The sequence below is a fragment of the Procambarus clarkii genome, chromosome 13 (assembly GCF_040958095.1).
Source record: "Procambarus clarkii isolate CNS0578487 chromosome 13, FALCON_Pclarkii_2.0, whole genome shotgun sequence".
NCBI classification, from domain to species: Eukaryota; Metazoa; Arthropoda; class Malacostraca; order Decapoda; family Cambaridae; genus Procambarus; species Procambarus clarkii.
In genome coordinates, this window is record NC_091162.1 from 31,642,910 (window position 1) to 31,665,587 (window position 22,678).

Below are 22,678 nucleotides of genomic sequence, written 5' to 3' on the forward strand. Positions count from 1 at the left end.
ATGGTCTTATATTTCTTTGGCAGCTTTCTTTAGTTAGTTTAAATATATGACTTCTTGTTCTTGAAGTTCCAGGTCTCAGAAATTCTTCCCTATCAATTTTATCGATTCTCATTACTATTTTGTACATAGTATCCACTCAATTTAATGACCTATATGGGGCTGTACCCAGGTCGTTAAATCCAAAGGTCTGCTAAATTTGGAGGTTTTAAAATGTCGGTAACTGTTTGGTCATATAGTATTTGGGAGAGCAACAGGATGGATGGTGGGGTGGGCAGGCTGGCTAACTGGCTGGTAGGTGGGCTGGCTGGCTAACTGGTTGGTAGGTGGGCTGGCTAGCTAACTGGCTGGTAGGTGGGCTGGCTGGCTAACTGGCTGGTAGGTGGGCTGGCTAGCTAACTGGCTGGTAGGTGGGTTGGCTGGTAGGTGAACTTCGGTGGATTCGGGCAGGTGGGTTTTGCCTTTTGGATGTGCTTTAGGTTGTCTTGTGTGGGTTCAGACGATTGGGCGGTCTTCGGTGGGATCGGGCAGGTTTTCAGGAGGGTGGGTGTTCTTTTGGGCAGGCTTGGGTTGTTTCAGGCAGGTGGGCAGTCTTGGCTGGGTGGGTGGGAAATTTTTGGGTGAGTTCAGGCAGTTGGGCATTATTAGGGTGGGTGCGCTTGGGTTGTTTCAGGCAGGTTAGGGTGGGTTCAGGCAGGTGGGTGTTCTTGGATGGGCAGGCAGTGTTGGGTGGGTTCAGGCAGGTGGGTGGTCTTGGGTGGGCGTTCTTGGATGGGTTCGGGCAGGTTTTCGGGCTTGGGGGGGTTCAAGCAGGTGGGTTCGAGCGGGTGGGCGGGCTTTGGCGGGCTTGGGTGGCAGGCGGACTATCACAGACTGGCTGCTATCACAAACTGGCTGTGGTCATGCCACAGCTGGGTGGACAGCGCTTTGGATTTGTAGTCCTGAGGTTCCGGGTTCGGTCCCCGGTGGAGGCGGAGACAAATGGGAAAAATGTTTTTTTTCACCCTGATGCCCTTGTTACCTAGTAGTAAATAGGTACCTGGGAGTTAGACAGCTGCTAGGGGCTGCTTCCTGGATGGGGGGTGTAACAAAAAGGAGGCCTGGTTGAGGACCGGGCCGCGGGGACGCTAAGCCCCGAAACCATCTCAAAATAACCTCATCTCAAGATAACGCCACATCCCCTCAACTCCCCTAAACCAGCTACATTCTAACCCCCTCCCCATCCCCATGCCGGACCCACCCAGATATATCCCCCACCCCTCCAGGTGCATATAGATGGTCCGTACGGTATTAATACGGTTCAGATTCTCGGCTATTGTCCTACCATATTGTGGCCTTGGAGGTAGACTGCACTGATTGACTGACTGAACTGACTGACTTGACTAACTGACCTGAATGACTGACCAGGCTGATCTGAATGACTGATCAGACTGATCTGACCTGACTGACTGACATGACAGCCCTGACTGACTGGCTTATATACAAAAAGGTACATTGGGTTTGTGAGAGTACATAATGTTGGTGTTCTGTAAACAACATCAGACTCATGTTGTTTACAAACTGAGTGGTTGCTACCACAACTGTGAATGCCTAACTGCCTTTGACTTAGAATGTCTGACTGACGTGTGACTGTGAATGCCTGACTGACGGTGACTTGACCATGGCTGCTTCTGACTAGTTGTAACTGTGACTAGCTCTGACTACATGCTGCACAACAGAAGTAAAATCTGTGAAGGTAAAATGTTACCACTGGCCTAGCAAGGGCAAGGTTGTCACAACAAACACAATACTGGCCTCCAGTTTAACATAATGGACTCTGTAAACTCAATACTGTACCATATTCCGATTTAACGGCCAATGACTTTGTAAATAAGGCGTCGCCAGTAAACGATCTAAAAATTGGTCATCAGAACAGGCGTAATAGTAAACTTGAGGTCGTTAAATCAAGTGGATACTGATCATATCGCCTCTTTTTCTTATATGTTCTATATTTAGTGCCTCTAAACTCTCCTTGCACTTGCCTTTGAATTTTGGGAGCCATTTAGTTGCATGTCTTTGGACTTTTCAAGTTTATTGATGTGCTTCTTAACCCCTCGACTGCTCGGCTTCCAAATATGGCACCCCCTCCCAGTGCTCAGGAAATAAATTCTCTGGAAAAAATTCTCAGTTTTTCTGGGGGGAGCCCTGTCAGCTCCACGGAGCTTTACCAGGCTGATATGCTAATGTCAGACTTTGGCATCAGTTATGTGTATGGAGTTCTAGGGACTACCGGGGTCCACGGCCAGAACCTGGCTCCCTCAGAGAGGCAAGGGGAGCAATGGCCTATAGAAACCCCTGTGTGGTTGGAAGCATTCTGTCTGCCATCGACCGGGTCAAGCATCCAGAAAGGTAAGCATTCCAAAACAAACCCCTATTCTGGTGAAAATTGCTACCAAAAGCTGAACTAATGGATAGAACTCTCCAACAGAAAACAAGCAAACTAGTATGACGTCACACGTCGCCGCACCGCTGTCTGCGCAGCTCCCCCCTCCCCGGGAGGGGGAAGGGGGAGCCCCACATCTCCCACGCCGGCTATCCACCCATCAGTTCTTCGGCTGATGCTGTAGGCACCGGTTATATGCTCGGCTCCAGTAGTTGTTTCAGCACTGTACCTAGAGTGTGGTGTCTGTCTTCTAGGTGCTGCGTGAGCCGGGAGTGAGTCTCCAGTATTCGAGCTGCATGCGCCTAGGGTTCCCTTCCCTAGGTGCCCTGTAAGTACTGCCCTTGGGGCTTGGGGCCACCTTCCTTGGTTTTCGCCCGCTCTTTGTGTGCTCGGGTGTTCTGTCTCCCTTGCTTGCCTTAGGGTAATGGGCAGTTTTGCACTGGTGGGGCGCAGGGTACTGTGCAGCTTGTCCCCACCAATCATGGCGGCCGGCTCTGTTCCCCTTGGGTACGCTGTCCTCTTGCGGGGTTTTCTTTTTCTTTTTGTTTATCTACCTGGTGGGGGGGGGGGGCCTGCCTTCGTTCTTGCCCCTTGTGTCCCTTGTGTTCTGAGTATTTTTCTGGTGGTACCCCCTGCTAGGTCCCTGTGAGTGTACACGTCCCGAGGGTTCAGCTCTTAGAAAGTTGTTTGGTAGCTTTGAGCGCCGGTTAGCAGTACCCTGCCTGGGATTACCTGAGCTCGAGTCCTCTTATAGTAAACGCTCGAGACCCTGGGGGCGCGCGGGTCCGATGGATGTGACCCCTGAGGTCCCCCCTCACTTCCAGCGAGTTTGCGGGTTGCTCTCACCCCTTAGTCTCAGGGTGACTCTGTTTTGCCTCCATCTGCTGCCTGTGGGGTCAGTGACACCTTCGACCTGGAGTCCTACGAGTTTTGTTGCTCGTTGTGGCTCGGTTACCCAGTTGTGCTGACTAAGCGGGTGCGGGCAGCAGGGGCGTTGCACTTTGAGCCTTGGTGGTGGCAACGCTCTCATTTGTTTGCTCCCCGGGAGCCCCTGGGGCTGCCCCGTTTTGGTTTGTGATGGCACTTGGGAGTGTAATTACCTAAGTGTAGTTACAGGATTAGAGCTACGCTCGTGGTGTCCCGTCTCCCCAGCACTTTTTGTTGTATAATGCTTTGAAATTACTTACAGTTTTGGCCTCCACTACCCTCTCACTTAACTTGTTCCAACCGTCTACCACTCTGTTTACAAAAGTGAATTTTCATATATTTCTCTGGCAGCTTTGTTTCGTTAGTTTAAATCTATGACCTCTTGTTCTTGAAGTTCCCGGTCTCAGGAATTCTTTCCTTTCAATTTTATCGATTCCTGTTACTATTTTGAACGTAGTGATCATATCGCCTCTTTTTCTTCTATCTTATAGTTTTGCATATTTAACACTTTGGTGTGCCCCACGCGCCACCCCTCAACTGTGCGATTTGGGTCCCAGCGTTTCACGGGAGCGCGCTTTAATTCTAAAAAGTGTATACTCTCTTTGTCACCTTAATTCTTGTCCTATGAGATTAAATTTGGTATCATTGTGTTTGCAATAGAATTCTCTACAGCACTAAATGCATATAAACTCCAAAAGCCCAGCTAATTACCCGCAGCAAACAGAAAGTGCGAACGAGTTACCCAGGAGCGCGCAAAAGCGATAAAATGTGTTCACTCTTTTCACTTTGGTCACCTCAATTTTCGTCCTAGGTCTTTCATTTTGGTATCAATGGGTTCGCAATAGAATTCTCTAGAGGACCATTAGCATATAAAATAAAAAACCTGGTCACGCTCCACCCGCCGACGAGTTGAAGACGGGCCACGCGTTAACCGTGAGTGAGCGCCCAGATGCCTTCCAGCTACACTCCCAATTCCTGCCCACAAATGTTTAGTATTTAGTATTTTAGTATATGTAGTATTATAGTTTAGTATTTTTTGTGTAGAAGTTGTACATCACATAAGCATTGTAGATAGCCATTTGCACAAAATAGATGGTCATTTTCTTCGTCCATTTGTGAGTTTTCCTTATGAAGTGATAATATTTGATCATTTGGTCAAAGTGATCAACACCTTTCATGTTTGTATTGTAGTCACAGATTGCATTCGGCTTGTTGACAGTTACCAAACAGTCCCCAAAAAATTGGATAAAAACCTGATTTTTGGCAATTATTTTAGTGGATGACGCAATGCTGCATCATCCCCGAGATTACCGACAGTAAACGGATGACGCAATGCTGCGTCATGCCCGGGCGAAAGTGTTAATGCCTCTAACCTCTCCTCGTAGCTCTTGTCCTTCAGTTCTGGGAGACACTTAGTGGCATGACGTTGCACCTTTTCCAGTTTGTTGATGTGCTTCTTAAGATACGGGCACCATACAACCGCTGCATATTCCAGCTTTGGTCTAATAAAAGTCGTGAACAGTTTCGTTAGTATTTCTCCATCCATGTATTTAAAAACAATTCTGAGGTTAGAAAGCGTAGCATAGGCTCCTCACACAATGTTCTTAATGTGATCCTCAGGTGACAGTCTCACAAGACAAACAATTGTCTTGCGAGTCTGCCAGTGGTTGGTTGCTTCAGTTCCTTCCACGCCCCCCTTATCTTTCCCCTGGATCCCCCCTTCCTGCCTACATCTGGTTCCTTACCATCTGTGGGTTTGGGGCGGGGTTTGATGGTTTTGAGACTCTGGCAGTCTCGGGGAATTTACCTTCTGGGATAGTGACGGGGGCATTTGAGCCTGTTCCTCCAGCCGTGTTGTAAGAGTCTGCCAGTGGGCTCCCTTCCTTAGTATTTTCGTGGCTGCTCCGGTTTTCTGGTACGGCCAGGGCTTTGGGGGGACAGCTCAGCCCCGGGGCCTGTCGTGTGGGTTCCGGGGCTGGGGAGGGGCTGACTTGGAGGCCTTAGCCCCATAGGACCCCGTGGGGGTTTTTTCTCCCCCTCTAGGCAGGGTTTGTGGTTATGCGGAGTGGGGTTTTTCTCCCCCTCTAGGGTGGTTACACGGAGTGGTGTTTTTCCTCCCCACTCACCGTACGTGTTGTTGGGCGTCGGCCCCTCCCCGGGCTCGGTTCCTTGGCCTTTAAGTCGGTTGGTACCGTCCTGTGGGTGGATGCTCCCCCCTTTTTGGGATGGTGTCTTCGTCATGTTTCCCCGTTCTTGGGGTTCTACGTGACTTCTGGTCTCGGGTGCAACTGTGCCTTTGTGTGCCTTCGGGACTGGTGTTTGCTTCTCTGTTCTCGAGGGTTCAGAAAGGTTGTCGCTACTTCCCGTATTATTGGAACGTCTGTCGGCTTCTAGTCCGGGTCGCCGTATTGGGCTATTTGTAGCCTGGTTGGGCTGCTTGTGACCCGGTTGGGCTGCTCGTAGCCCGGTTGGGCTGCTCGTAGCCCGGTTGGGTTCCCTTTGGGCTCTTTGTCTTCCCTTAGTTGGCCGGTTTTGTCGTTACTGCTTCCTCTTCTGGCTACTTTTCTTGTGCAGTAATCCTGGTTGGCTCCTTCCTGCATAGCGGGTTGTGCCGTTCGGCCAGTGTGTCATACGCATGCGCCATGGAGTTTGTTTTGGTCTGGGTGGTGTGTTTCAGTGCTGGTGTTTTGCGCCCTTTTTTCTCGGGTGCTTCGCCTCTCGCTCTTCTCCCTTGCTCCGGTATGTGCCTCTTCGTTCTGGGGGTGTCCTGGATTCCTGCTGTGGGGAGGATGCCGAGGTTTTCCCTGTGTAATGGGTGTGGGCCTCCTCCTTCGCCTCTACCCTGCTCTCCTGCGTGTCTGGCTCTGGATTCTTCACCTGGCTGTGCTCCCGGGATCTTCTGGGCACTGTTGGGTCGTGTCACGTTCGTGCTTCCGTTCGACAGGTGAGTTTCTGCGATCTGGCGTCTTTTGGCCGGGCGCTAGATGCGAAGATGTTGATATACTTGAATTTATTTAGGTATATATATGTACGAATGAGACCGTTGGCACACCGGTGACTCTCCCTTTTCAACCCTTCCAGTCCCACTCATGTGCATGTCCAACCCATGCTAGAGTCATTCAGGGAACCCACCTCTTTTGTGTTATGAGGTAATTACCTAAGTGTAATTACCTAAGTGTAGTTACAGGATGAGAGCTACGCTCGTGGTGTCCCCGTCTTTCCAGCACTCTTTGTCATATAACGCTTTGAAACTACTGACGATCTTGGCCTCCACCACCTCTATCCGGCAACCAGGAGGCCTGGTCGACGACCGGGCCGCGGGGACGCTAAGCCCCGGAAGCACCTCAAGGTAACCTCAAGGTAGGTAACCTTCTTACCTAACTTGTTCCAACCGTCTACCACTCTATTTGCGAAAGTGAATTTTCTTATATTTCTTCAGCATCTGTGTTTAGCTAGTTTAAATCTATGACCTCTTGTTCTTGAAGTTCTAGGTCTCAGGAAATCTTCCCTATCGATTTTATCAATTCCTGTTACTATTTTGTATGTAGTGATCATATCACCTCTTTTTCTTCTGTCTTCTAGTTTTGGCATATGTAATGCCTCTAACCTCTCCTCGTAGCTCTTGCCCTTCAGTTCTGGGAGCCACTTAGTAGCATGTCTTTGCACCTTTTCCAGTTTGTTCATGTGTTTCTTAAGATATGGGCACCACACAACAGCTGCATATTCTAGCTTTGGCCTAACAAAAGTCATGAACAATTTCTTTAGCATATCGCCATCCATGTATTTAAAAGCAATTCTGAAGTTAGAAAGCGTAGCATAGGCACCTCGCACAATATTCTTTATGTGGTCCTCAGGTGATAGTTTTCTATCTAGAACCACTCCTAGATCTCTTTCTTTATTAGAATTCTTTATGTGTGGGTTGTGGTGCTGGCTGGCACAGCCAGGCTCTCCTGGCTGTGATTGCAGGGTTTGAGCTCTATCTCTTGGGTCCCTCCTATATGGAAGAACTTGCGGGATAGTACCAGTGGAGTGCAGTGGTGCAATAGGCACAATCGGGGAACACTGTATAACCATCAGAGGTCTGCCGTTGTTGCATCTCCTGCCTGTGAGCATACGCCATGTTGCCGGTACATCCGTGGACTTCCAGGGAACACTAGCCTGTTTTCGAATAGGGGTTCCGGCCCATCCTGGCTGTGGTGGGTATGTGGGCCTGCGGGCCGCTCCAAGCAGCAGCCTGGTGGACCACCCTCTCACAGGTCTAGCCTAGCCTATGGCCGGGCTTGGGGTGTGAATGAACTCTCAGAACCCCATCCAGCCGGTATCGAGCAGGTTTCTCCGCCATCGGTTGCCTGGTAATTACCTAAGTAATTACCTAAGTGTAGTTACAGGATGAGAGCTACGCTCGTGGTGTCCCGTCTTCCCAGCACTCTTTGTCATATAACGCTTTGAAACTACTGACGGTCTTGGCCTCCACCACCTTCTCACTTAACTTGTTCCAACCGTCTACCACTCTATTTGCGAAGGTGAATTTTCTTATATTTCTTCGGCATCTGTGTTTAGCTAGTTTAAATCTATGACCTCTTGTTCTTGAAGTGCCAGGTCTCAGGAAATCTTCCCTATCGATTTTATCAATTCCTGTTACTATTTTGTATGTAGTGCTCATATCACCTCTTTTTCTTCTGTCTTCTAGTTTTGGCATATTTAATGCTTCTAACCTCTCCTCGTAGCTCTTGCCCTTCAGTTCTGGGAGCCACTTAGTAGCATGTCTTTGCACCTTTTCCAGTTTGTTGATGTGCTTCTTAAGATATGGGCACCACACAACAGCTGCATATTCTAGCTTTGGCCTAACAAAAGTCATGAACAATTTCTTTAGTATATCGCCATCCATGTATTTAAATGCAATTCTGAAGTTAGAAAGCATTGCATAGGCTCCTTGCACAATATTCTTTATGTGGTCCTCAGGTGATAGTTTTCTATCTAGAACCACTCCTAGATCTGTTTCTTTATCAGAATTCTTTAAAGATTTCTCACATAATATATAGGTTGTGTGGGGTCTATGTTCTCCTATTCCACATTCCATAACATGACATTTATTAACATTAAATTCCATTTGCCAAGTGGTGCTCCATATACTTATTTTGTCCAGGTCTTCTTGAAGGGCATAACAATCATCTAAATTTCTTATCCTTCCTATTATCTTAGCATCATCAGCAAACATGTTCATATAATTCTGTATACCAACTGGTAGATCATTTATGTAGACAATAAACATCACTGGTGCAAGAACTGAACCCTGTGGTACTCCACTTGTGACATTTCTCCAAGTGTGTAATACAGTGTGCTACTGTGTAAATAGTGTGTGAAACTGTACATATTGTAATTTTAGTGCATTTTAAACAGGTAATATTGCAACAATAAACATTTATTGTGGACACATTACTGACACACATATCACAGTTCCATGGAACATTATGAACGTTCTACTGTACACATATTGTAAAGGACACAAATGTGCATCATGTACGATAAAAAAAACAAATAAAACCGCATTGGAAATACATAAAACAAATAATTGAAAATATATTTGTGGCAAAACCTGGTGCTTGAATGACCCGTGCGACCGCGTCTGGGCGATTCATGCACGGGCGACCAGGCCCTGATGACGTCACAGGGCACGTTGTCCACGTCCCCACAGCCAAAGTAAGTGGAATTTGGTATTTACTTTTACATAGACATGTTCAGGGAAGGGAATTTATCATTTTACGAAGAAAAAAGAATTTTTTGGAAACACCTTATTTCATGCCCCCGGGGGAATTTCACAATAAACTCGGCACAGCATGGTGGTTAATATGCTTCACTTGTTGTGTGGACCATTCTGGCTGGTGTTTGGTTCATATGGTTCACTTGTTGTGTGGTCCACCTGTGTTATCCAACTTGTCATATGAAGGAATTATTAATTACTGTCTCCACTCGATCATCCGGACAATATGGGAAGGACCCCCAGCCGGATTATCACGTTTTTCGGATAATGGTACTTTTTCACCTACGAGTCCAAAAGTGACAATTTCCAACTACTTTTATACTACAAACAACATAATTTGAATTGCCTTGCCACATATAATTATTAAATATTCAACTAGAAACCTCAACTTACCTTGTTGGTGTTCATCTTCTTGATTGATGCCACACATCTTGAAGTTAAGAATTCTTAAAAATTTTCGTAACTTATACTAACACAACACTAAAATTAACACTTAAAATTACTGTACAGTTCATTAAGCAAAGTTACTTTTGATTGCCAGCTGCTGAAACCTCACTGGTTGAAGGCATTTGGGTTGCCTGTGAGGCCTCGCTTGTTGAAGGCGCTTGCATGTGCCTCACTTGTTGAAGCGCTTGCATGCCCTCATTTGTTGAAGGCGCTTGGCTTGCGCCTCACTTGTTGAAGGTGCTTGGCTTGCGCCTCACTTGTTGAAGGCGCTTGGGTTGCCTGTGAAGCCTCACTTGTTGAAGGCATTTGGCTTGCTTGTGACGCCTCACACTGAAGGCTAGGAAGCCTTCAGTGTGAGCGAGGCGTGGAGTACCAGCATGCTGCAACAGTGGGTTTATGATGGGCCGCTGAATACCTGGGACATCTTTTGCAAACTTTCCTAATAACTGTATTGCAGCATCAAATACAAAGTCACGGAAAGTGGGCTTACGTCCAGTTCTCACAAGGTACATGTTGAAACAGTTCAGCATGCTCATGTCCACAAGATGGAAGAACACTTTTTTCGTCCACCTACATGTCTTCTGCACACACTCTGCAGTGCCAATCATCATGTCTGATTTATCAATCAACCGCATGTTGATATTATAGTCTAAAACAGTCTGGCTTATATAGTGGTGCGTTTGTTTTATGGCTCACTTTCCCACTGTTCACCATTGTTCCATCATGAATTGTTGTCAACAAGTTCACCTCTCTTTTGTCTTTCCACCGAACTGACAGAATGTTATCACTTTTCTTTCTCTGACACTCACCAACTGCAATGTCGTTGTCAAACACAGGCATTTCCCTTCATTGTGGCTTTACTGTACCAACCAATCCAGTTCTATTTTCTAGCAAGAACCGAGCTAGCAAGGGACTTGTATAGTAATTATCTGTGTATAAAATGTGTCCCTTGTTCATCCACGGAGCCATGATGGCCTTCACTACACTCCCCGAGAATCCATGTTCGTCGTTACCGGGAATGTCTACATCACTAGCCGAGTACAGAATCATGTGTAACACGTATCCTGTCTCACAATCACAAAGAACAAAAAATTTCAGGCCAAATCAGTTTCGTTTTGAGGGAATGTACTGTTTGAATGGAACACGTCCCTTGAAAAGTATGAGAGATTCATCAACCACCAGCTTCTGTGCTGGTACGTAAAAATCTCTGAATTTTCCAATAACATCGTTCATGTAGTGCCTTACTCGCCACAGTCTATCATCAGGTGTTCGGTCCTGAACACTTCCAAAATGTAGACACCTGAGGAGTATCTGAAATCTGTCTCGTGACATATATTTCCCGAATAAAGGTGTTGGTACAGTATTGTCTTGTCCTTGCTCCAATAGTCATTTATTGCATGTTTGTGACAGTGCTTCATCAACAAACAGAGTGCCAAAAACACATACATTTCCGCCACTGTGGTATTTTTCCAACGCTGCAGTCGTGAAAATTCTGTGATTTCCCTCTCAATCAGGTAAGCAGCATGCAGGTTCGTTTGGTGTACAATGTATTCCATGAGTGGTTCATCATAGAATGCTGTAAAATATTCCATCTCAGCCATGTCCTCACCTTGATTAGGGAAAAGGTTTGTAATCCCTACATCTTTATCGTCAAAGTGAGGAATATTAGGAATAAAATCGTCACCATCACTCCACTCAAGTACACCAGGCGTCCTGCGAGATGCAGAGGAAAGACGGCGAGGAAGCGATGCATACCGGCGACCAGGAGCTGAATACCATCTGCGAGAAGCACGGCGGCTACGTGCACGTGAGGTGGGTGCACGTGAGGTGGGTGCACGTGAACACGAGGGTCTTGGTCCCTCATGTGGTGCCATGCGGTGGCGCTTGGCCGGGCGAGATGCTGCTGACGCGACAATTTCTCGCCCAGTTACACCACTGGTACCAGCCACAGGCTCAATAAAACTTTGATCTGAGTCACTAAACCCAGAAAAGGAGTCGCCTCCCTCTGACTCGTCACCCTCAAACAGAAAATATCCACAGGAACTGTGAGGTCGTGGTAGAATTGGGGTAGAAAATGGGCGAGGAGGCATGGGAGAGCGTATAGGACTCGCCATGGCATGGCGGTTATTCTCACTTTCACTGCTGCTGCTACTATCACCCGACAACTGTGTATAATCCTCATCGTTCTCTGAATCGTCAAACACACTTTCTTCACCTTCAGAGAATAATTCGTGGGCTATTTGCTCTGGGGTGAAGGACTGAGTGGTGCGTGCCCGTGAGGCGTTTGACCGTGCGCTCGCCGTGGTGACTCTTGCTAAACTGAGGCCTCCCATGCCTTCGGATCGTGAGCGGGAATTTTTTTCAAAATGGCCGCTGTTTACTATAGCCCCTGGGCAGCGTATGGGACCCCCAGCTACACCGCGGGCCATTCAAATCGTGCGCGGTACCCATAATCGTCATGTGCCACAGGGCAGCATCTTGGGACCTCTTCTATTTCTTATATACATCAATGATCTGCCTAATGTCTCTAACATTCTGAAACCTATTTTGTTTGCTGATGATACTACCCTCATCTACTCCAACCCCAACCCACATACACTAAATGATGTTGTTAATAATGAACTAAAAAAAGTCCACTTATGGATGTCAACCAACAAACTAACACTTAACATAGAAAAGACCTACTACATCGTATTTGGAAGCAAATCTACAAATGCAATTCAGCTTCAGATAGACAATGTAAACATTAGCAATAAAAATGATGGAAAGTTTCTTGGCATATTCCTAGACAAGAGACTCAACTTCAGTACCCACATACAACACATAACTAAGAAAGTCTCTAAAACAGTTAGTATACTCTCCAAAATCAGATATTATGTACCTAACTCTGCTCTCATCTCTCTATATTATGCACTAATCTATCCCTATCTCAACTATGGTATCTGTGCATGGGGTTCAACCACTGCAAACCACCTCAAGTCCATCATCACCCAGCAAAAATCTGCTATCAGAATAATATCAAATTCTGCTTTCAGACAACACACAGCCCCCTTGTTTAACTCCCTAAACATGCTAAACATAATCTCACTCCATAAATTCTCTTGTGTCAACTACATTTACAAAACCCTGTTCTTAAATGCAAATCCTTGTCTGAAACTCTTCCTGGACAGATGTAATAGGACCCATTATCACCACACCAGAAATAAATATCTCTTTGATATCCCCAGAATTAAACTTAATCTGTGTAAACACTCTATGCAAATAAAGGGACCCAGTTTATGGAATTCACTCCCTACTGAATTGAAAAGCTGTCCAACTTTTGCATCATTCAAAATCAATACTAAAAAGTACCTAATTTCATCTTCATAGTTTTTCACTTTTTGCCTTAAAATTTCACTGTATCTATTGCTACCCAATCTCCCAACCTTTATGTTCCCAATTTGAACATCTTTATCATTGTGATCATTGCTGTCTTCTTATATGTGCTGCCAATCTGTTGTATGGTGTTTATAAATCTTGTTTATCTGTATCTTTTGCTACCCAGTCTCCCAATCTTTACGTACCCAATCTGAACATCTTTACCATTGTGAGCATTGCTGTCTTATATGTGCTGTCAATCTGCTGTATGGTGTCTATTAATCTTGTTTAAATTACTAATCAAGCTGTCAATGTAATCAATCAGAGCTTTAATATAACAATGTGCTTTAATATACTTACTAAGCTCTCTCATCTCATTTTTCTCTTGCAATGTATCTTTATCATTTATCAATTCTGATAGAAATTACCTACTTAAAATTATCTGCTAGATTAAGGACCTGCCCGAAACGCTGTGCGTACTAGTGGCTTTACAAGAATGTAAATACTGTACTATCCAATGTATTCTCACAAACCCAATGTACCTTCTTGTATATATATAAATAAATAAATAAATAAATAAATGACGTGAAGCGCAGTTGACTGGTAAAACGATTTACACTTCATATGACGTGATGCGCACTTTAAGGGTTAAAAAACTTTCTATTATCTGTGGAGAGCCCCTTCGGCTCCCCGGAGCAATACTAGGCTGATGTGTATATATTAGATCGTGTCAACAGTCAATCAAAGGAGTTCTAAGCCTACCGGGGACCAGAGCCAGAACCTGGCCCCCCTCAAGAGAGGAACGAGAAGCAATGGCCTAAAAATACCCTCGTGTCATTGGAAGCAGTCTTTGTCTGCTATCTACCAGTTCAGGCACCCATAAAGGTAGGAATTTCAAAACAAACTACTGCTGGTCAAAAATTGCAAACCAAAAGCTGAACTAGCAAACAGAACTCCCCAATCAAAAACAATTAAACAAACATGACGTCACCACAACCGCCGCGCATCCCTCTGTGCAACCCCCCCTTCCCGGGAGGGGGACAGGGGGGGGGGGTTCCAGACCTCCTCGCCAGCAACTCTCCTCAGTTCAAGAGGCTGTTGTGTTGGTGATGGTCGATCGCTCTGGCTCCACTCTTTGCGCAGTGGTGCAGTGCGGTGTTGTTGCTCTGTTTTGGTGGTGTGTGAGCCAGATGTAATACAAAAGTACTGGGGCAGCATGCACCTAGGGCTACCTTCCCTAGGTGCCCCATAAGTACTGCCTTTGTGGCCTCAGGGTTATCTTCCATGAGCCGTTCAGGAGCAGCTACGTCCGTGTGGCTCTGTCGCTACTCGGTGATTGCCCTTCCTTGGGGGTTCAGCTGGGGAGGGTCTTACACCTGTTTGCCCTTGGGTAGGAGGTAGTTTCGTCACTGGCTGGGCACGAGGTACTGTGCAGCTGTCTGTTATAAGCATAGCGACCAGTTCTGTTCACCTGGAGACGTTGTGCTTTTGCTGGGTTTTTCTTTTGTTTTTGTTTTGTGTTGCCTGGCAGGGATCTGCCAGGTGTGGTGGTCTTACCACAAGTAGGTTTTTGGTGGCCCTCCACTAGGTCCCCATGCTTGCACACGTCACAGGGGTTCAGCTTTTAGTTGTTTGCTTGGTAGCTCTGAGATAACTGGTTAGCAGTTCCTCGCCTGGACTTCCCTTAGCATTTAGCCTAAGGGCCCTGGAAACCACCTTTGGGGCTCAGTGGTCCAGTGTAGGAGACCTCTGAGTCCTACCTCGCCTTGTGCGAGTTTGAAGGTTGCTCTGTCCCCTTGTCTCAGGGTGACACTCACTGTCTGCCTCCGCCTTGGTACCTGTTGGAGTCAGTGACACCTATGACCCGGAGTTCTGCGAGTGGTTTTCTTTGCTTGTACTCCATTCACCCAGTCCACTGAGACTGTTATTCAGGTGCAGGCAGCTTTAGTGTTGCATGTGAGATTTAGGTAGCATCAACGTTCGAGGTTGGTTGCCTTTCCGGATGCCTCACAGCTACCCCGCTTTGATTATACTCTTAGTGAGACTTGGGCAACTTCGAGGATTGCCCCTTCCGGATCAGCAATGGAGGCATTCGAGCCTGGTCCTCCTTCTGGAGCTTTATGGCCATGCCAGCGGGCCCCCTTCATCCCTGCTTTTCCGGTAGACTTTGCTTTTTCACCCAAAGGCAGAGGGTTTGGAGGACGGCTCGGCCCCGGGTCCTGACGTGGAGGATTCCGGGGCTGGGGAGGAGTTGACTTGGGGGGGCCTAGGGCCCCACTTGTCCCTGCTTGGGTGTTTGGTACCTTCGGTGGGGGGATTGCTGTTACAGGTGGAGGGGTTTTCCTATCCCCCTCACTGTACATTTTTGTTATGAGTTCGACTCCTACCCGGGTTCGGTTTCGAGTTCCCTTGGGTTCTTCGGATCCCTTCTTCTGGAGGTTTTTGGCTTCCCGCATCCCACTGAGGAAGGTGTGGGAGGCCCCTTGCGGCTTACCTCCTGCAAGACCCAGATTACGCCTAGATATTGGAGCATTCTTTTGAGTTTGGTTCCTCTTTTCCTTATTGGGTGCGTTACAAGATGCCGGAGTCTTCCTGGCTAGCAGACTGCCTTTTCTTTCGTTGGGGGGCTTGACATTCGTCCTGTCGGACTGCGCACTTGTATGGCGAGAGTTGGCTAGTGTCGTTCAGGTTTTCCGGTGGGGGAGGGGGGGGTTGAGTTGGAGCACCTCAATGCATGCTTGTTTGCCCCCGTCCTTCCTCATGATGTCGACCAGGTGCAGCTTCACATGCATGTTCCCTCCCTTTCAGCTCGTGTGAAAAGCATGACATCACATGAGCCACGCCACATGTCTGTGTAGCAGGGAGGGGGGAGGAGGAGCCCCAGACCTTCGCGCCGGCGATCCTCACCCCAGTTCCTCGGCTGATGGGATCATGCACAGTCGTGTGGTTCCAGCTCCAGTCTTCTCTAAGTGCTGTTACTTGTTTTCAGTGTTGCTCATACAGTGATCGTGTGAGCTGGGAGTAATATTCTCAGGTACTCGGGCTGCATGTGCTTAGGGTCACCTTCCCTGAGTGCCCTGTAAGTACCGCCCTTGGGGCTTGGGGTTCCCTTCCACAAGTCACCTTGGGTCTACCTCTGTTGGCCTTTCGCTGTTTGGCCACCCCCGAGTGTGTGGGGGTTTCCACCCTTGTTGCCATGGAGTAAGTGGTAGTTATTGTACTGGTGAGGCGCAGGGGTACTGCATAGCTAGTTTTCACCTTTAACCCTTAACATGCTCGGGGTCTAATATCCTGCCATCCGCACAGGCGCATGTCATTTTGAGAAAAAAAAAAAAATTTTTTTTTTTTTGCTAATCTGTTAAGTTCTGTTCACTGATCACGGGAAAAATAAAAAAAAAATTCTATTGTACTTACTTTTGTTGCAATAGAGCCGAGAAGCTCGGTGATGACGTCACAATCTGCATGTTCGCTCATGCAGTACACGCCCGGGAGGTGTTGCGCGCGGTCCTCAAACAGCCAGAGTTGCCACAAATATATTTTCGCGCTATTTATTTACAATGTCTAAGCGCATTTTATCTAAATTTTTTTCACTAATTGTGTTTCAAATACTGTTTGAACATATTTTGTATCAATAATTGTTGCATATTTAGTATACACAGGCGCACACAAATGTTTTCAATTACGGCAATATAATATGTCATTACAGTCTATTATATTGTATGTTCTGCTTATATTTGTATATATTTACACACACGCACACGCTATCTGCTTATATGTTTACATATTTACACACTCGCACACGCTATACACACTTTGAAGCACACTTAGAAGATTTCTAGACTGTGGTAGTCATTGAAGCAGTCGACAGCACATAATGGGATACCACACGTTTCACACCATGTTTGCACAAGCTTCCGTTTCTTGTCTCTACGTGTCGTTGTTTTACACACCAAGCAATCACATTGGGCTATTGCACGCTTCACACCAGGTGGCAAATACTTAAGTTTGTGTGCTAGGAAGCCTTCAGTGTGAGCGAGGCGTGGAGTACCAGCATGCTGCAACAGTGGGTTTATGATGGGCCGCTGAATACCTGGGACATCTTTTGCAAACTTTCCTAATAACTGTATTGCAGCATCAAATACAAAGTCACGGAAAGTGGGCTTACGTCCAGTTCTCACAAGGTACATGTTGAAACAGTTCAGCATGCTCATGTCCACAAGATGGAAGAACACTTTTTTCGTCCACCTACATGTCTTCTGCACACACTCTGCAGTGCCAATCATCATGTCTGATTTATCAATCAACCGCATGTTGATATTATAGTCTAAAACAGTCTGGCTTATATAGTGGTGCGTTTGTTTTATGGCTCACTTTCCCACTGTTCACCATTGTTCCATCATGAATTGTTGTCAACAAGTTCACCTCTCTTTTGTCTTTCCACCGAACTGACAGAATGTTATCACTTTTCTTTCTCTGACACTCACCAACTGCAATGTCGTTGTCAAACACAGGCATTTCCCTTCATTGTGGCTTTACTGTACCAACCAATCCAGTTCTATTTTCTAGCAAGAACCGAGCTAGCAAGGGACTTGTATAGTAATTATCTGTGTATAAAATGTGTCCCTTGTTCATCCACGGAGCCATGATGGCCTTCACTACACTCCCCGAGAATCCATGTTCGTCGTTACCGGGAATGTCTACATCACTAGCCGAGTACAGAATCATGTGTAACACGTATCCTGTCTCACAATCACAAAGAACAAAAAATTTCAGGCCAAATCAGTTTCGTTTTGAGGGAATGTACTGTTTGAATGGAACACGTCCCTTGAAAAGTATGAGAGATTCATCAACCACCAGCTTCTGTGCTGGTACGTAAAAATCTCTGAATTTTCCAATAACATCGTTCATGTAGTGCCTTACTCGCCACAGTCTATCATCAGGTGTTCGGTCCTGAACACTTCCAAAATGTAGACACCTGAGGAGTATCTGAAATCTGTCTCGTGACATATATTTCCCGAATAAAGGTGTTGGTACAGTATTGTCTTGTCCTTGCTCCAATAGTCATTTATTGCATGTTTGTGACAGTGCTTCATCAACAAACAGAGTGCCAAAAACACATACATTTCCGCCACTGTGGTATTTTTCCAACGCTGCAGTCGTGAAAATTCTGTGATTTTCCTCTCAATCAGGTAAGCAGCATGCAGGTTCGTTTGGTGTACAATGTATTCCATGAGTGGTTCATCATAGAATGCTGTAAAATATTCCATCTCAGCCATGTCCTCACCTTGATTAGGGAAAAGGTTTGTAATCCCTACATCTTTATCGTCAAAGTGAGGAATATTAGGAATAAAATCGTCACCATCACTCCACTCAAGTACACCAGGCGTCCTGCGAGATGCAGAGGAAAGACGGCGAGGAAGCGATGCATACCGGCGACCAGGAGCTGAATACCATCTGCGAGAAGCACGGCGGCTACGTGCACGTGAGGTGGGTGCACGTGAGGTGGGTGCACGTGAACACGAGGGTCTTGGTCCCTCATGTGGTGCCATGCGGTGGCGCTTGGCCGGGCGAGATGCTGCTGACGCGACAATTTCTCGCCCAGTTACACCACTGGTACCAGCCACAGGCTCAATAAAACTTTGATCTGAGTCACTAAACCCAGAAAAGGAGTCGCCTCCCTCTGACTCGTCACCCTCAAACAGAAAATATCCACAGGAACTGTGAGGTCGTGGTAGAATTGGGGTAGAAAATGGGCGAGGAGGCATGGGAGAGCGTATAGGACTCGCCATGGCATGGCGGTTATTCTCACTTTCACTGCTGCTGCTACTATCACCCGACAACTGTGTATAATCCTCATCGTTGTCTGAATCGTCAAACACACTTTCTTCACCTTCAGAGAATAATTCGTGGGCTATTTGCTCTGGGGTGAGGGACTGAGTGGTGCGTGCCCGTGAGGCGTTTGACCGTGCGCTCGCCGTGGTGACTCTTGCTAAACTGAGGCCTCCCATGCCTTCGGATCGTGAGCGGGAATTTTTTTCAAAATGGCCGCTGTTTACTAGAGCCCCTGGGCAGCGTATGGGACCCCCAGCTACACCGCGGGCCATTCAAATCGTGCGCGGTACCCATACACTTCATATGAAGTGAAGCGCAGTTGACTGGTAAAACGATTTACACTTCATATGAAGTGATGCGCACTTTAAGGGTTAAAAGCAGCCGGCTCTGTTCTCTTTGGGTACGTTGTCCTCTTGCAAGGTTTTTCTTTTCTTTTTGTTTTTGCCGGGTGTTGGGGGGGGTCTTCCTTGTGTTCTCCCTCCCCCTTATATTAGGGTCGTTTTGTGTGGTGGCACCCCTTGCTTCGCCCTCGTGAGTGGACACGTCCCATGAGTTCAGCTTTTAGCAGTTTGCTTGGTAGTTTGGGGCGCCAGTTAGCAGTACCCTGCCTGGGATAACCCTTAGCAGACCCAGTCTAGGGGCCCTGGGAAATCCCGTAGGGGCATTCAGGTCCACTTAGTGTGATCCCTGCATCCCCCTCTCGCATTCTGCAAATTTGAGGGTTGCTGTCCCCTTGCCTCAGTGTGATGCTCATTTTTTTGCCTCCGTCATGCTGCCTGTTGGGTCGGTGACTCATTCGACCCTGAGTCCTGCAAGCTCGTTTGCTTGCTTGTGGTTCCAATCACCCTATTTGTTGATGACATTCTTCGGGTGCAGGTAGCTTGCGCGTTACTGGATTGGTTGTTGCAACTCGCAAGTTTGGTTACTTCCCCAGTTGCCCTGAGGCTGCCCCATTTTTGCTTCTCAGAAACCGGACCTGGGTTTCTGGTCGCGTCGGCCTTGATTCAGTCCACTTCCCCCTGTTCTTCCCCTGCTGTGGTTTGTTTGGTTCCCCGCCCCCCTGCTTCCGGCTCCTAGGAGTCTGAGGGCTTCGGGGTTGGGGCCGGGTTTCGAGGTTTGAAACTCGGGCAGTTTTGGGGGTTGCATCGGAGGCGTTCGAGTCTGTTCCTCCAGCCGTAGCTCCAGGGTCTGACCAGTGGGCCCGCTCTCTTCCTGCTTTTTAGGCTTCCCCCGGCTTTTTCTTGAGGTCGGAGCTTTGGAGGACGACTCGCCCCCGGGGCCTGACGTGGGGGTTCTCGGGGTTGGGGAGGAGCTGACTTGGGGGCCTTGGGCCCCGTTGGACCCCCCACTGGGTTTTCCAACCTTCTGAGTGGGGTTTACTGTTATTTGGAGTGGGGTTTTTCTTTTCCCCTCCCTCTGCATACAAGTTGCCTTTGGGCATCGGCCCCTCCCCGGGTTCGTTCCGTGTCTTATTAGATCCTGCATGACTTTTGGTCACGGATGCTATTGGGTGCATTTTTGGAATATCTGTCGCCTTTCGGTGGGGCTTACCTCCAGTCCTTTCTAGGACTAGTTGGTACTCTTTCATCCATTTTTCTTCTCTTTCGATGCTGTTTCTGATTTTAATTGTCGCTTCTTTCTATCCTTTGTCTTGCCAATTCGTATTAATGGTTCCATATTCCTTGTTGGCACCCTCCCCAGGAGTAGAGTGGTGCAGCACGGACCTCATGTGTCCTGCGCATGCAGCGTGGGTGAATGTTTTGTTCTGGTCGGTGTGAGCGTGTGATGGTGTTCAGTGCACTTTCTTCCAGGTTGTACACTGCTCTCGCTCATCTTATCTCTCCAGTCATCGCCCCCTGGTTCTTGGGGTCGTTCTGGGTTCTATGTGGGGGACACATCTAGTTACCTCTCTGCTTATGTGTGTGGGGTGGCTAGGAGTAGCTCCTCCTCTGCCTCTCCTCCTCTCCACCGCTCCTGATCTGCACACACATCTCTGGACATGCTCTACTAGCCATGCTCCCAGGCCCTGACACGGCTATGCTGTGTAATTACCTAAGTGTAGTTACAGGATGAGAGCTACGCTCGTGGTGTCCCGTCTTCCCAGCACTCTTTGTCATATAACGCTTTGAAACTACTGCGGTCTTGGCCTCCACCAATTTCTCACCTAACTTGTTCCAACCGTCTACCACTCTGTTTGCGAAATTGAATTTTCGTATATTTCTTCAGCATCTGTGTTTAGCTTGTTTAAATCTATGACCTCTTGTTCTTAAAGTTCCAGGTCTCAGGAAATCTTCCCTATCAATTTTATCAATTCCTGTTACTATTTTGTATGTAGTGATCATATCATCTCTTTTTCTTCTGTCTTTTAGTTTTGGCATATTTAATCCCTCTAACCTCTCCTTGTAGCTCTTGCCCTTCAGTTCTGGGAGCCACTTAGTAGCATGTCTTTGCACCTTTTCCAGTTTGTTGATGTGCTTCTTAAGATATGGGCACCACACAACCGCTGCATATTCTAGCTTTGGCCTAACAAAAGTCGTGAACAATTTCTTTAATATATCGCCATCCATGTATTTAAAAGCAATTCTGAAGTTAGAAAGCGTGGCATAGGCTCCTCGCACAATATTCTTTATGTGGTCCTCAGGTGATAGTTTTCTCTCTAGAACCACCCCTAGATCTCTTTCTTTATCAGAATTCTTTAAAGATTTCTCACATAATATATAGGTTGTGTGAGGTCTGTGTTCTCTTATTCCACATTCCATAACATGGCATTTATTAACATTAAATTCCATTTGCCAAGTGGTGCTCCATATACTTATTTTGTCCAGGTCATCTTGACAAAATAAGTATATGGAGCACCACTTTGCAAATTCCTGGCTTCCGGTGCTTGGACTGTCTTTTGGGTCTTTTCGTTGCTTTTTACGTCTTCCTACCTCTCTCCTACAGCTTGTTGTGTATCTTGGTGGGTGCATATTGGCTATTCTCATGCTCGTGCTGGGTTGGGATGTCATGTTTTGTTTCCTGTTGTGGATCGGGCCCGGTGTTCCGGTGTAGCTTTGAGTTCTTCCTCTTCTCCTTGTCTGTCACTATTATCTTCTGTGTTGCGATGTCTACTGGTGTATATATAGCTTTCCGATCACCAACTCCTGTCCCTACAGTTCCTTTTCGTTGGGACCAGGGGCGCTTGGCTTCTGGCCCTGGTTCAGGCTTTCTTTGTTCCTATTCGGACAATATGTCTTTGTTTTAGTGCAGTATGTGTCTATCGTTATTCCCCCTTCCTTCCTCAGCGACATGTGCTTCGTTCTTCCCTGTTGGGGCTGGTGGTGCCACTCCTGGAGGTTGCGGTGTCACTGTTTTTCGCTTTGCGTCTCGGGTTCCGGCTCATGGTGCTCGGTTCCTTGTTGGCCTCTACTGAGGCCTTGGCTCTTAGGCTTTTCGCTGCCCTTTTTGGCCTTGTTGTTTGCGGAGTTTGCGGTTGGCAGTTTCTGCAAGCAGCGGCTTCTTGTCTGTTGTCGGGCATATTGTTCCTTCAAGGGTCCCGGGGGAGGGTGCCTCCTGGATCGGTCGTGTCTACTTGGTTGGGTTGGTTCTTTCCTGGCTCACCGGGTTTGGGTTCCTGGTTCCCTGGCGGTTGTACCTTTTGATTCTTGCCAGCCTTGGTTTCTTTGCGGCTTGCTTGGTGTCCGCACCCGGGGGGTTTTCCCATGGCTACGCCTCTTTTATGTGGTCGGTCCGGTCCATGACAGGGCTGGTTCGACCTTCTCCTAGAGTCTTCTGGTTTGGTACTTTTGACTCGAGTCTCACAATTTGGTTGGTGGTCAGGTGGCTTTTTTGAATATGTCCCACCTGCATGCTTCGTCTTGGCAGCGGTATGGGGTTTTTCTGGAGGTCCTTCATTTTCTTTTTATCTCATCATAGGTGTACTGCGCTCTTTGTTG

At 47.2% G+C, this 22,678-nt stretch overlaps 1 protein-coding gene across 1 annotated transcript in view; it reads left to right on the top strand.

Moving 5' to 3' along the window:
* Nucleotides 1-22,678, top strand: part of LOC123757283 (uncharacterized) — a 255,142-nt gene that overhangs the window by 156,375 nt on the left and 76,089 nt on the right.